Source organism: Lepisma saccharinum, chromosome 20, assembly GCF_977018435.1.
Source record: "Lepisma saccharinum chromosome 20, izLepSacc3.1, whole genome shotgun sequence".
Lineage (NCBI taxonomy): Eukaryota > Metazoa > Arthropoda > Insecta > Zygentoma > Lepismatidae > Lepisma > Lepisma saccharinum.
The window spans coordinates 61,432,595-61,445,747 of record NC_139248.1 but is presented as its reverse complement, the minus strand read 5'-3'; the positions used below and the strand labels follow the sequence as shown (position 1 = coordinate 61,445,747).

At 39.2% G+C, this 13,153-nt stretch overlaps 1 protein-coding gene across 1 annotated transcript in view; it reads left to right on the top strand.

The window, feature by feature from the left end:
* LOC146003650 (glyoxylate reductase/hydroxypyruvate reductase-like) overlaps positions 1–13,153 on the top strand; it is a 72,368-nt gene that overhangs the window by 58,348 nt on the left and 867 nt on the right. The window lies entirely within an intron of this gene.

Genomic DNA, 13,153 nt, shown 5'->3' with positions numbered 1-13,153 from the left:
TTTGATACTCGTGGACAACTTCGTGCCTCACCTGTTCTCGCAGGTGGAGGTGAGGAAACACAACACCGTCATCGACAGAATAGATTATCCAGGCATCACGTCGACGGCAGTGGGAACATTGAAATTATCCAAAACAGACGCAGCATACTACCAGGTGGGAGGATTCGAAGCAGGGACGAAAATATCGACGACAAGTCACACAGTGCTCTTTCCCATGCGTCTGCTGCCAGGATTCTTCTCGGACTACAAGGAGATCATGTGGAAGGGAGGATTGCGCGTCACGTTTCGAAGAGCAGCCAACGACAACGACGCGCTGATGCGATACACCAACTTGAACGCCGACGGCACGCCGATAGCCAACACATTACCCGAAGCAGCCAAGTGCGTCATCCGGAGCATGGAGTTGAGAATGCCGATCGTAGAATACGAAACAAACTACGCCCTCAAGTACAAAGCGGAGATCTTGAAGAGTCCGCAGGTGCCGATTCGCTTTCACGGTTACCAGTGCGTGCAGAAGGTGGCGTCGGGAAGTCACATGGAATTCGACGTGACAACGCAGTTCAACAACATACAGTTCGACATGCCAGATTTCGTCGTGGTGCTTTTTCAGACCGGGCGCGATAAAAATCAGGAAAAAAATTCCAGCAAATTCGACAACTGCAAAATCAAGAATGTTTATCTGAAGAATGGAAGAAACGAAGTGTTCCCGCGCGAGAATTACAACCTCGACATGACCAAAAACGATTACCTAAAACTTTACGAAGCTTACACCTCTTTCAAACGTGTGACCGAGGGGAACGTGGACATGTACTACACGCCCAGCGAATTCATAACCCACAGACCCATGTCCGTCATCAATACCACGAAGAGGAAGCAGGTGGTGGTCAACGATCGCACCAACATCAAGGTCGTCTGCGAGTTCAACAGTCCGTTGCCCGAGGACACCGTATGCAGTGTGATCCTGGTCGCCGAGAAGTCCTTCGTCCACGACGTGAAGAACGAGAGGGTCACACAGCAGTTTTAACAAGTTTTTTAACATTTTTTCTTGCACAATAAGAAATTTTTGTACTAGCACAATCAGTTTCAATAGCACAATACGAAAATTTCACTAGTTCAAGATCAGTTACAATATCAATTTCATCAGTTATCAGTTACAATATCTCTTTTCTCATCAGTTTTTGCACTATAGCACGAGACAATCAGAAATTTTTGCACAAAAATTTTGTTGTTGTTGTTTTTACATGAGAAAATTAACAATAAAATTCTTTTTTATCGTTTCAGATGCTGTCGAACATCAAAAACACATACACATACAAACACACTAAAAAAATAAGCATGCAACTTTATTTGTAACACACACATACATTCTCCATCTTCATCAAAAAAATATTATAATAAACATAATTATTTTTATCTATCACACAATAAAACTCTATATCCAAAATATTACAACATCAAATAACACTAGAGTCGTTAGTACACGTTGCATGCATTATGGAGGTCCTCTGTAGGGTTTCATGGAAGTTTGGGGGAAAAAAAAACACATGAAACCCTACAGAGGTGCGGTAATCTACAACCGCAGCCGTTAGAACCTTTTTGGGTTGGGCACCACGCACCCTGGCGAGGTTATAGGGGCCAGGAATCCTAAAAAAAAAAACAACAATTATTTATTTGTTTGTTTGCGTCACAATACAGAAATAAAGAGAAGTACGTACGTGTGTGTGCGTGTGCAGCACATCATTCCCGCGAGAGAGGTTTACAAAGGTCACGATATACATTGGCGCCCGGGACTTGGAAATAATACGTATTCGCTCACCACTGTTGCCAGCTCTAGGTCTCTCTCTTCATCTTACAGCAATATTGGTATCTCTATCTTTTTTTTAGTTGTAGGTGGGTTGCCAACACACTCTAGTTAATAATGCTACATATTATACACACACACGCACACACATACTGTGTTGCCATCCATCCATCCATCTCTCTCTTTTACGGCAGTATATATTTGTTGCCGGCTCTCCTTGCCCAGTGTGTGTATGTTACGCCAGTATATAAATTGGCTAAGCCCTTGCCAAGTAAAAAAAAGCTGTAGGTAAATATTAGCAACACTGTCGGTTGTTTAACTCTTCCCTCTCTTTCTCTTTTTTTGTAAAAGGTTATGGCAAAAGTACCAGTAGGTTGGCAAATTGCTTTATGCACTGTAAAGCCTCAAGCAGTATTGCCAGCTTCTTGCTTTAGGTTAGGTTAGACCAAATAAAAAACCTTGGTGACTTTTCGAGTAAGATGTTGGCAACACTGCAGGGCAAGCCTCAAGCAGTGTTGCCAACTCCTTGCTTTAGGTTAGGTTAGACCAAATAAAAAACTTTGGTGATTTTTTCGAGTAAGATGTTGGCAACACTGCAAGAAAATAAGGCTCAAGCAGTGTTGCCAGCTTCTTGCTTTAGGTTAGGTTATACCCAAAAACAAAAACCTTGGTGATTTTTCGAGTGAGGAGTTGGCAACACTGCGAGCCCCACCGAGCCCCATTTTCGGTTTGTGAACCGGCCCACCTACACTACTTTCATTTATCTTGCACGTGAGCAGCACTGATATTTCATAGAAGAATGATCATTACAAAGCATAGCTTTCCTTTCTCCTATCGCTCCTTCTTCCATTATTTAAATCGGTACAGATTTGTAAAACTGCTGCACGTGTTCGCTCACCGTGGGCTACCCATCCGGAACTGGACGCTCGAAGCAGACGACAAACGAGCCCTCTCTAAGGCGTGACGTATTAACATGGCGGCGGCGTGTTTTCAGCGCAACGCTTGCCTCGCAACTTTGGAAGTCTCGTTTCTGCCTTAAACTGGACGCAGAGAAACGCGAGAACTTGCAGGGGTCATTTTTCCAGGGTGTAGTTTTTAAAATTGTTGTAAAAAAAATTGAGTGGAAATGTCCATTGCTGCGAGAATTAGTATTGTGTATTCATTATCCTGAAAGGTTCATTAATATTGTCATTGTCACAAATATTATTTTTATGGAAATTCACAGACAATACTTGTTTATTTTAATTAATTAATTTATTTATTTTATTATTAATTAATTTAATTAATTTGCGGTTTATTTTCATCAAGTACAAGGTAGACATTTTACAGCCAAGTCACGAGTAAAAATGCACAGTCCTTAACACCAAAGTTCTACTTACCAATCGACACGAATGTAAAGCAATTTGTTGATAGAGATGACAAGGTACATCGTAATCGGCTATTTCAACTCCATGGAATATGAAATTAAATTCTTTCGAATATCTGCATTTCGGGAAAATGACTTCATAATATGTACGCCACGAAACATTTTTTCCCCTTCATGACACTATTTCAATTTTATTAGTATAAAAAAATAAACTTGTGTACACAATCCAACGTTTGACGTCCAGCCTCACATGAGATATGTTGATGCTCGTGTTGCGTTGCACATAAAACGTATTTATGTTACTTTTCTGTGTAAATTAATACCATTTCGTGACTGCAAATCACTCCACAAATATAACTGTTTCCATCAATTCACTTACCGCCTTTCTAGTGAAACAAATCTACACAATATATTCCAAAAACTAACTAAGCCGCATTACTTTCATAACAAAATTAGCCGCTGTGTCGATCGCACTGCCATCTACTTGTCATCGTCTCGGGGAACCAGTTTCTTGGGTCGTTTTCCACACTACGTTATTCAAGGCGCTGTACTTTGTACTAAAACATTAGAAATAGTGTATGAATGTTGAATAGGGTGTCTGTTGTGGGTGAATGATACACGTTTACATTTCTTTAAGTTCAGGCTGACTTTATTAATTTCACACCACTGAAGCAAGTTATCCAGCTCTTCATTTAATATTGTAAAGTCATCAGCATTTAAGATATTTTTATATACGTATTTTAACATCGTCAGCAAATATTAATGTTCCAGATTTTGCGAGTAGTTCTGGCAAATCGTTTATAAAAATTAAATATAGCAAGGGACCAAGGTTCGACCCCTGTGGGACTCCTGAACTGGCCACGTATTCAGTTATCTGCAGCCTTGATACCCGACATATTGTCGGCGGTTCTGCAGGTAGGAAGAAAGAAGGGTTATAATTGGAGGAGAAAGGTCATTGTTGGCTAATTTCTGTATTACGAGAATATATCGTGGTGAACTGTGTCGAATGCCTTTGAAAAGTCTATATATAAAACATCAACTTGCTCTTTATTAGCTATACTGGGTGCAATGTAGCTTGTCAGTTCGACAAGATTAGTTACGGTTGAGCGCTTTTGGATAAATCCATGCTGATTGGGGGAAATATGGAAATATGGAAATATATATGTTTGTATATTATCTGCTCGGAGAGTTTTGCTGGTAATGACAATTTTGCAATACGCCTGTAGTTACATATGTTGGCCTTATCAGCGGCTTTGGGAATCGGACGGATTTCAGTTGTTTTCCACATTGCTGGAAATCTCGAACTTCTGATAGCCAAGTTGAAGAGGGTGTGAAGAGGGTACTTAAGAATTTCCGAACATCCTTTAATTACATAAGGGAGGATTGAGTCAGGGCCGGCGGATTTTTTGGGTTTAAGTTTTTTAATGGCTTCTTCAATTTCATTTAGTGATATTTTAGAGATATTTAGGATACTAGGAAGTGGGTTCATGTTTACATTGAGATGCGGATCTTTGTAGGAAGATGGTTCTTTGTTATATACGGATTCAAAATACTTTGCAAAGAGATCTTGGATACTTTTATTGTTGTCAGTGGTTTTACTTAGCTGCGCAGGTGGATTTTTTCTTTCTAATGAAGGACCAAAACTGGTTAGTGTCGTGAGCAAGATTTTTTTCTGAAATTTCAATATAGTTTTGGTAAGCTTTACTGATCTCCCATTTTAATTTCGTTCTTAAGGGTTTTTACTTAATTTCGTGATGTGTTACATTTCCCATTCTTTGTTTCCATTTTTTCTGCTAACGTGATTTTGCTTTCAGATTTTTAATAATTTCCCGCGTGAACCAACATGGGTAAGATTTTTTTTTGCAGAGGAGCGAGAGCGTGGAACACATTCATTAAAAATGCTTTCGATCATTTCATAAAATTTATCAAACACATTTCTTTCCGCTTAAATGAAGACCCTATCTATGTAGAATACTGGGCACACTGAGCCTTGAACCTTTATAGAAATGTAATTAATGCCAAAATATGAACCACTACATTGTAATTTAAAAGATAACTGATTAAGATAGGAATACATTTTCAGTAAATCAAACCGGCATATTTTTAACGATGGAAATAACGCAAATACCAAATACTGTCAAGTTTAAAATGTCATTTTGAACACACAATTTACCTAGAAGCGAATAATAAATTCGTATTATTTTTATAATAATATTATGATTATTTTTATTTGAACACATGAACTTGAAGAAACAATTAAACATCCGTGCTTTTCTCAGGATTCGAACCTGGGATCTATTGCTTTTCAGAGCACTAGACTAACTACCCCGCTACGGAGACAGAGCAGGAAATTCGAATATTTATGGTTATTGTTGATTTGGAAGTAACACATCTTAATATGGAAAAGAGAATACCTTTTGAAATGTGAAATGACTTCCTAATTTAAATTTGCTCTGGAAGAAAGTAATTGACAAGTAACCGTTAATTATTAGTTACCAGAGGTTATCGGGAGATGCGGCGATCACAAAGTAAAATAATAAGAATTTTGCTTTTTAAATATTTTAGAGAAGAATTATAAAAAATAAGTCAGAATACTAGCATATTTGAGCGAAGTGACACCATGAAACAGCTAGAAATAGGCAAGAGATTCGCTAAGTTTGGCGCCTCGAACGGAGAACCCAGTTCTACCCCCTGTGCCCAGCCGTTCCGCTATGTTTCTTGTTGAGTGCAATGGTGTCAGGAGGGCCAGCTCATCGCAGCAGGTCTGCGAATCCAAGGTCCTTCGACCGCTTTTCCCCCGCTCTTGAAGGTCTGGCCATAACAAACCTTTTTTTTCCAGCCCCCTTGTTTACAAACACGGCAAGGTTTCTGGACGTCATCAAGGTGAAACTTCTCAGAATGTCCAGCACTGTAAAGCATTCAACGCTCTTTTTACAGAATACATGAAAGTAATGGTGCATAGAAAAAAATATATAAGTAAGCAAAAGCATAAATTTTCCCACGGTTAGTACTAGAAAGAACTAAAAAAAAAGCATCCTTTGTATTTCCTTCATAGTATTTCTCCTTTCAATTTTTTTGGATCCTGCAGTTCAAGTATTGATGTTCTTGCTTTACAAAACACGATATACTACCTGTTGTTTTGTGTTTACTGTGCTTACAAATGACAAGACTGATCAAGATTTTTGTTCTCGAAGGTGACAGACATACTTACTCAGACAGACTCAGGTGCGATTGGAGTCGCCACGCGGCATCGGAGCATGCAGGGGAACGCGCATGCGCAGGAGAGAGCAGAGGCTCCGATACAGAGCGCCGTCCAAGTGACGCGGCATTGCGTGTTCTGACAGCATGTCGTTAACATTGGCAAATTCGACTGTTGAAGAGCAGCGAGGCGTTATCCGTTTTCTGACAGCGGAAGGTGTTAAACCGGCCGATATTCATCGCCGGATGGTGAACATTTACGGGGAAGACGAACGACCGGGGCTGCTCACGGTGGGTGTGGTTCTGCTCCATGATAACGCACGTCCACACGTCTCCAGGGTCACACACGCGGAACTGGCCAGGTTCAAGTGGGAGCAGCTAGACCATCCGCCCTACAGTCCGGACTTATCCCCCTGTGACTTCCATGTGTTTGGTCCCCTGAAAAAGCATCTCAAAGGAAAGCGCTTCACCTCGGACGATGAACTCAAGGACGCTGTGAAGGACTGGGTCGCGTCACGGCCAAAGGAATTCTGGGAAAAAGGAATCATTCGGCTCGTACATCAATGGGATCAATGTGCTCAGGCCTATGGAGGATGCTTTGAATAAAGTATTCATTTACACCGACAGTGTCGTTTTGTACCTTTTCATTTGATCAACCCTTGTATATACACATACATACATACTACATATAAAATGATTTTTAGGCAAAACGGATTGATTAAATGAGGTTAATTTAAATCGCGATATAAGTCAAGACTTAAATAAATAATTTATGGAATAATGTACATAAGGATTTTGTAGATACCAGGAATCACTTTTGGCGAGAGTACATTAATTTCCTAATCGTTTATTAGAAAGTAGTTCTCGAACATTCTAGCAGGTGGCTTTCCCTTGTCAAATGTACTTTCACCTGAAAGTGAATGTGGTTGGACTCTATATCTCACGCTCTTTTTCCTTCATACTTTTCCCTTCATACTTTTCCCTTCTTCTCTCCTCTTTCTCTCTTGTCCTTTCCACTCTTTCTAACACCTTCTTCTATGGAAGAAAGAGTGGAAAGGACAAGAGAGGAAGGGGAGAGAAGAAGGAAAAAGAGCGTGAGATAAAGAGTCCAACCACATTCACTTTCAGGTGAAAGTACAGTTGACAAGGGAAAGCCACCTGCTAGAATGTTCCAGAACTACTTTCTAATAGTCTGGAGGGGAGTATTTTTGTGTATATATATCGTCCTGTTTTGTACCTTGTTACATTTGTACTTGGTTCAGAGTCTGAAGAAGACCTTGTTAGAAGGTTGAAACGTTACGTTTAGATTATGTCTTCATAATAAAATAAATTTCTGCCTTGGTCAGCATATTGAGTTTTTCATATTAAGTACAAGCAGTAATATGATTTCATAGTTGGCTATCCTAGCTACATACGAATTTTTTAGACACTTAATCTGAAGTTTGGACATTTTCTTCTTTTCTTTTTTTTCTTTTTTTTTTCAAAAAAAGGCCCTTCATTTTAGGTGTCTTTTAGCATGAGTTTACACATACATAAAACAAAATTAAACGCGAGTATTCTGGACAGATATTTGTTCCGAAACATCTTTACTAACGTTATTGTAAAACTACATGACGCCAAGGAAACACTTACCTATCAATAAAATCTCTACATGGAGGATAATTTTCAGTTAACTAATTCAAAATAGACCAATGTAACCGTTTCCCCTATTGTCCACTAGATGGCAAAACTAACAAATTTCTAAAAATTCCCATTTTGAAATTTTATTCCTAAATAGATGTAAACTTTACCAATATAAATGTTATTATCTTTGTTGTAATTATGTAAAGTTCGTACAATTTTTTACAAACTTGAATTAATTCAGTTTCACACAATAAAGTCTTAATATCGCAATGAGAATAGTGTGCGTATTGCTTCTATTAGTATTTTACAGGAAGTATCTACAAAGCTAATATTTCAGTTCAGCTACAGCGATTAGAATAACGTAGTGTGGAAAACGGCATGGTTCTGCACGCTCTGGCTGGTTCCACTCGAAAATGATCCGCTAGAGGCGCTGGTGTTGACCCCGGTGCTTGGTGTTCGACTGCTTATAATGGAAGTAAATGGAGTTTTCGCTGCAACGTCTGATTCTTTCACATGAAGCATTTCTATGAATGTGATAATTGCTATGATATTTGGTACAGTGGTCGCGAAGATATTAACGAACATTCTAGACAGTCGACCACGTCCTGTTAACGTCATACTTTCGTTAATAATACGGGAGAAAAAATACGCGTGGAATGTTCTTGGCAACTAAATTTTTGTGTATGAATAAGGTTCATTATTATTATCATCATCATCATTTCTTTTAAAGATATGCACACTGAAGCATTTGTATTTTTGATATTTACTGTCTCTTTTCTTCCGCTTTAAACTAATCGCGGCGATGATGATAATGATGATTGCATGAAACGACAAGGGGAACCCCACAAAACTTTCTTAGTGCCATCGACATGAGTGTAAGGCAACTTTCAAACCAATGGGACAAGCGACACGGAATGTTCACACTGTCACACGAGTGACACACACTTCCAGACTGTAAAATAGCATTCATTGCACATGAGGGTCCAAACAGCAAACGACACGTTCATATGGCGTATTCGCGTGCTACTTGTTACTTCGGTCGGATAGCTCCTTAAAGGAAGGGTGCTGAGACCGAAGCGACGCGCTACAGGGGAGTTCCCAACTAAGTGACAAGCGACATGGTGCCTTCAGTCTATTAGCAAGCGTTGCTTGCGAACAACAGATAGGCGACACGATAAACCGCACATTACAACAACAGATCTAGGCGACAGGATAAGCCACACGTGTCGCTTCTGCGTCGCTCAAACTGGGCCATTCCCTCAATAGCTTGCAACATGTTGCCGTGGTTTGTTGTTAGCGCATACGCGATGCAAAGAGTCTCTTTCTTTAGTGAGATTGCGCACCAAAGCGACAAGCGACACGCGACACTTATCGCTTGAGGATTTCACCAACCGAACGCTGGCCTGTGCTTCCCGTCATGCCGCTACGATGTGAAATGTTGCTCTTGATTGGCTCTTTTCCAAGCAACATGTGTCACTTCGGTATGAAAGTTGCCTTGGACCGAATGACCCGTGTCGCTTTGGTGTAAAATCTCCTTGAGGAAACGGTGCAGTCAGAGCTTTTGTCCCTACCGTTCGAAAGGCTGCATTGATTTCCGACTGCTCGCTTTCAAGCGACATTTGTGGTTTGTCGCCTCGGTATGAAATATCTCTCAGGATACTATTTATATTCTAATAACATAGAAAAATAATCTCTAATACACAGTCCAAGACCTGACGTCCGGAATCACATTGCGATGTGTTACGCATGCTATTTACTATTTATTAATTTTATTTTACTTTTCTTTCCAAATTAATGCCATTTCGTGACTGCAAATCACTCCACAAATATAACTGTTTCCATCAATTCACTTACCGCCTTTCTAGAGAAACAAATCTACACAATATATTCCAAAAAACTAACTAAGCCGCATTACTTTCATAACAAAATTAGCACCTGGGTCGATCGCACTGCCATCTACTTGTCATCGTCTAGGGGAACCAGTTTCTTGGGTCGTTTTCCACACTACGTTATTCAAGGCGCTGTAGTTCAGCTTATCTGTATTCAACTTGACCGATGTTTGTAGCACATTTTAACAAGACGAGCAGTCATCTGTACAAATACAAATTAGAGCAACAATTATAATGCTATCCTATTATGTAGAATATGCATTGTTTTCATCACCGTAAATATACAGAGTTTCGGAAAATATAATTACCAGAAAATTATATTTTTCAATATAATTCTTCATGGATCTAAACATACCATTAGGTCGAAAGTTGTTCAAATAAATCACGCAGTGTCCATAACAGAGTTTTGTAGTCAGTGGTGCCGATTATGAGGGGCAACTGCCCCCACTTTTCGCCACTTTTGCCCCCGCACTATATAAATGGAAATATATACTGTCGTTGCCCCCCCCCTCCCCGGGTTTGAAACCCAATCGCCGCCACTGTTTGTAGTCATACTGTTTCAACGAGCACAAGTTCAGAACTGTCTTCTAAACAAATTGAAAGTTTAAACAAAATAATTTACAAGATAATGTTTAATGTAATTCCAACTAACTCTCTAGCATTCTTGAATCCGAAGGTTTATAGCCACAGCAACACAAGCCTTCCATCTGTCCCTATCCTGGGCAAGATCAGTCCAATCTTTTTCATCCTTACCGATTTCCTTTAGGTCCATCTCAACGTTATCCCTTCGTCTTGGGCTTCCTACAGGTATCTTACCATCAAGTTTCCCAACAAGAATTCTGTAAACTCTTCTGTCCTCTCCCACTCGTGCCACATGGCCTACCCAACTAAGTCTTCTTGATTTAATTATTCTAATAATATCCGGACATGAATACATGTTATGCAGTTCTAAATTATGTGACCTTCTCCACTCACCTGTCTCCTCATCCCTTTTAGATCCAAATATTTTTTCTAAGGATTTTATTTTCAAATACTCTTAATTTATGTTCCTCTTTTAATGCAAGGAACCAAGTTTCACATCCATATAATACTACAGGCAAAATTATTGTTTTGTATTTAGGTCTAGGAATTAATTCGTGCGGTTGTTACGCACACATTGAAGCTGTAGTTCAAACACAAAATACATAAATACCTTAAGAAAAATATTGTCCATCGCGAGCCACCACTTTCGCCCATCTGTCAGGCAAGTTACGGATTCCGTGGCGAAAGAAGTCCTCATCCTTTGAAGCGATCCAGTCAGAGACCCATTTTTCGATATCTTCTGAAGAAGTGAACCGCTGTCCAATCAAATCGTTATTCATGCAATCGAACAAGTAGTAGTCCGAAGGAGCAACGTCTGGTGAATACGGCGGGTGGGGTAAAACTTCCCATCCGACATTTTCTAAATAGGTTTTGACCGATTTTGCGACATGTGAGCGAGCGTTATCATGTTGAAAAATAAGTTTATCATGTCTATTCTCCCATTCTGGTCGTTTCCTGGCCAGAGCTTGCTTCAAACGCATTAATTGTCGTCGATAACGTTCTCCATTAATAGTTTCACCCGGTTGCAGCAGCATGGTACACCACACATTTCATATCCCACCATATGCACAGCATAACCTTTGCACAGTGAATATCTCGTTTCGGTTGTGATGGACCTGGTTCACCTGGCTTCACCCAGGCCTTTTTTCGTTTCGGGTTCTCGTAATGGATCCACTTCTCATCGCCAGTAACAATGCGATGCAAAAACCCCTTTCTTTTCTGTCTTTGAAGCAGCAATTCGCAAATGGTTTTTCGTCTTTCAACGTCTGTCTTTCAATTCATGTGGAACCAAATGTGACATCTTTTGAATCATTCCCATGACTTTGAGGCGTTTGGAAACTGTTGTTTGATCAACGCCTAATGCTTCTGCAAGTTCTTCCTGTGTTTGACACGAATCCTGATCGAGCAATGCTCTCAATTCTTCAGCTTCGATTTTTTTTGGCTGTCCAGGTCGCTCTTGGTCTTCCAGGCCGAAATCACCACTTCTAAACCGTGCAAACCACTTCTGACACGTTCGCTCAGCTAGCGCATGGTCACCATACACTTCCACCAAAATACGATGACTTTCGGTAGGACTTTTCTGCATGTTAAAGTAATGAAGCAGAACACCCCGCAAAAACACTTTATCTGGCACGAACTGCGCCATGTTCAGTCGACTACAAAATGCTGTTGACGCGTCAATCAACTGCCCTATACTACGAACGATGCGCTCTGACAGGAGTTTTCAACGTATGTGTGGATACACGGAACTGTGAGACGATACGCTCGTTACGCCATCTCTTGTCCAGGCGCACGAATTAATTCCTAGACCAATATATTTTAACTTATAGTTTCTTAGATATTTTACCAGAAGATAAAAGTTTATGAAGAGAAAAGTAACATGTATTTCCTGAATTAAGCCTGATTTTTATTTCCTCATTAATATAATTTGCATTTGTTAGTATTACTCCTTTGAATTTGGAAACTGGTTCAAACGAGTTGTTATCAATAATTACATTTTGATTATTGCCTAACACTTGATTTCGGCCTGTAAGCATATATTAAGTTTTCTCTTTGCTTAACTTCCAAACCTATCTCTTTAGCTGCTTTGAAAAAAATATTTTAGCATGCTAAGAACTAAGTCAAACTATTTAATTTTAGTCCTTCATTAGTTTCTTTAACCTTACTTATAGCATATTCTAAGGCAAAATTAAAGAGCAATGGAGATAATGAATCTGCCTGTTTTAACCCATAATGAATTGTAAATTTATCAGACATATTAATATCCACACGAATTTTACTTTGTGTTTCATTATTGCATACTTTTGTCTTATTAACAAGCTTCTTAGGTATTCCAAACTCGACTAATATATTATATAATTTATCTCTTTTGACTGAATCAATAATATGCTATTTTCAAAATGAATATGTCATGGATAATTGTAAAAAAAGATTTCTTGTGTAATATCATGATACCAACAGTAATGTCAGTACGATAACATCAAAACTACATAAAAGTATAAATTTTAAAATTTATGTTCAATATTTAAAGAGTTGAATATTGGATGCTTTAATGGATCTTTATATTTTAGAATTCTGAATGATTTTGAACAATCCGGAAAAATTACCTAGCTAAGATCGAAGAACACGAATGTGGTCACAAAGTATGAATAGAAATTTTGATTCTTGAATTTTAGTGAATGCACACGCAACAAT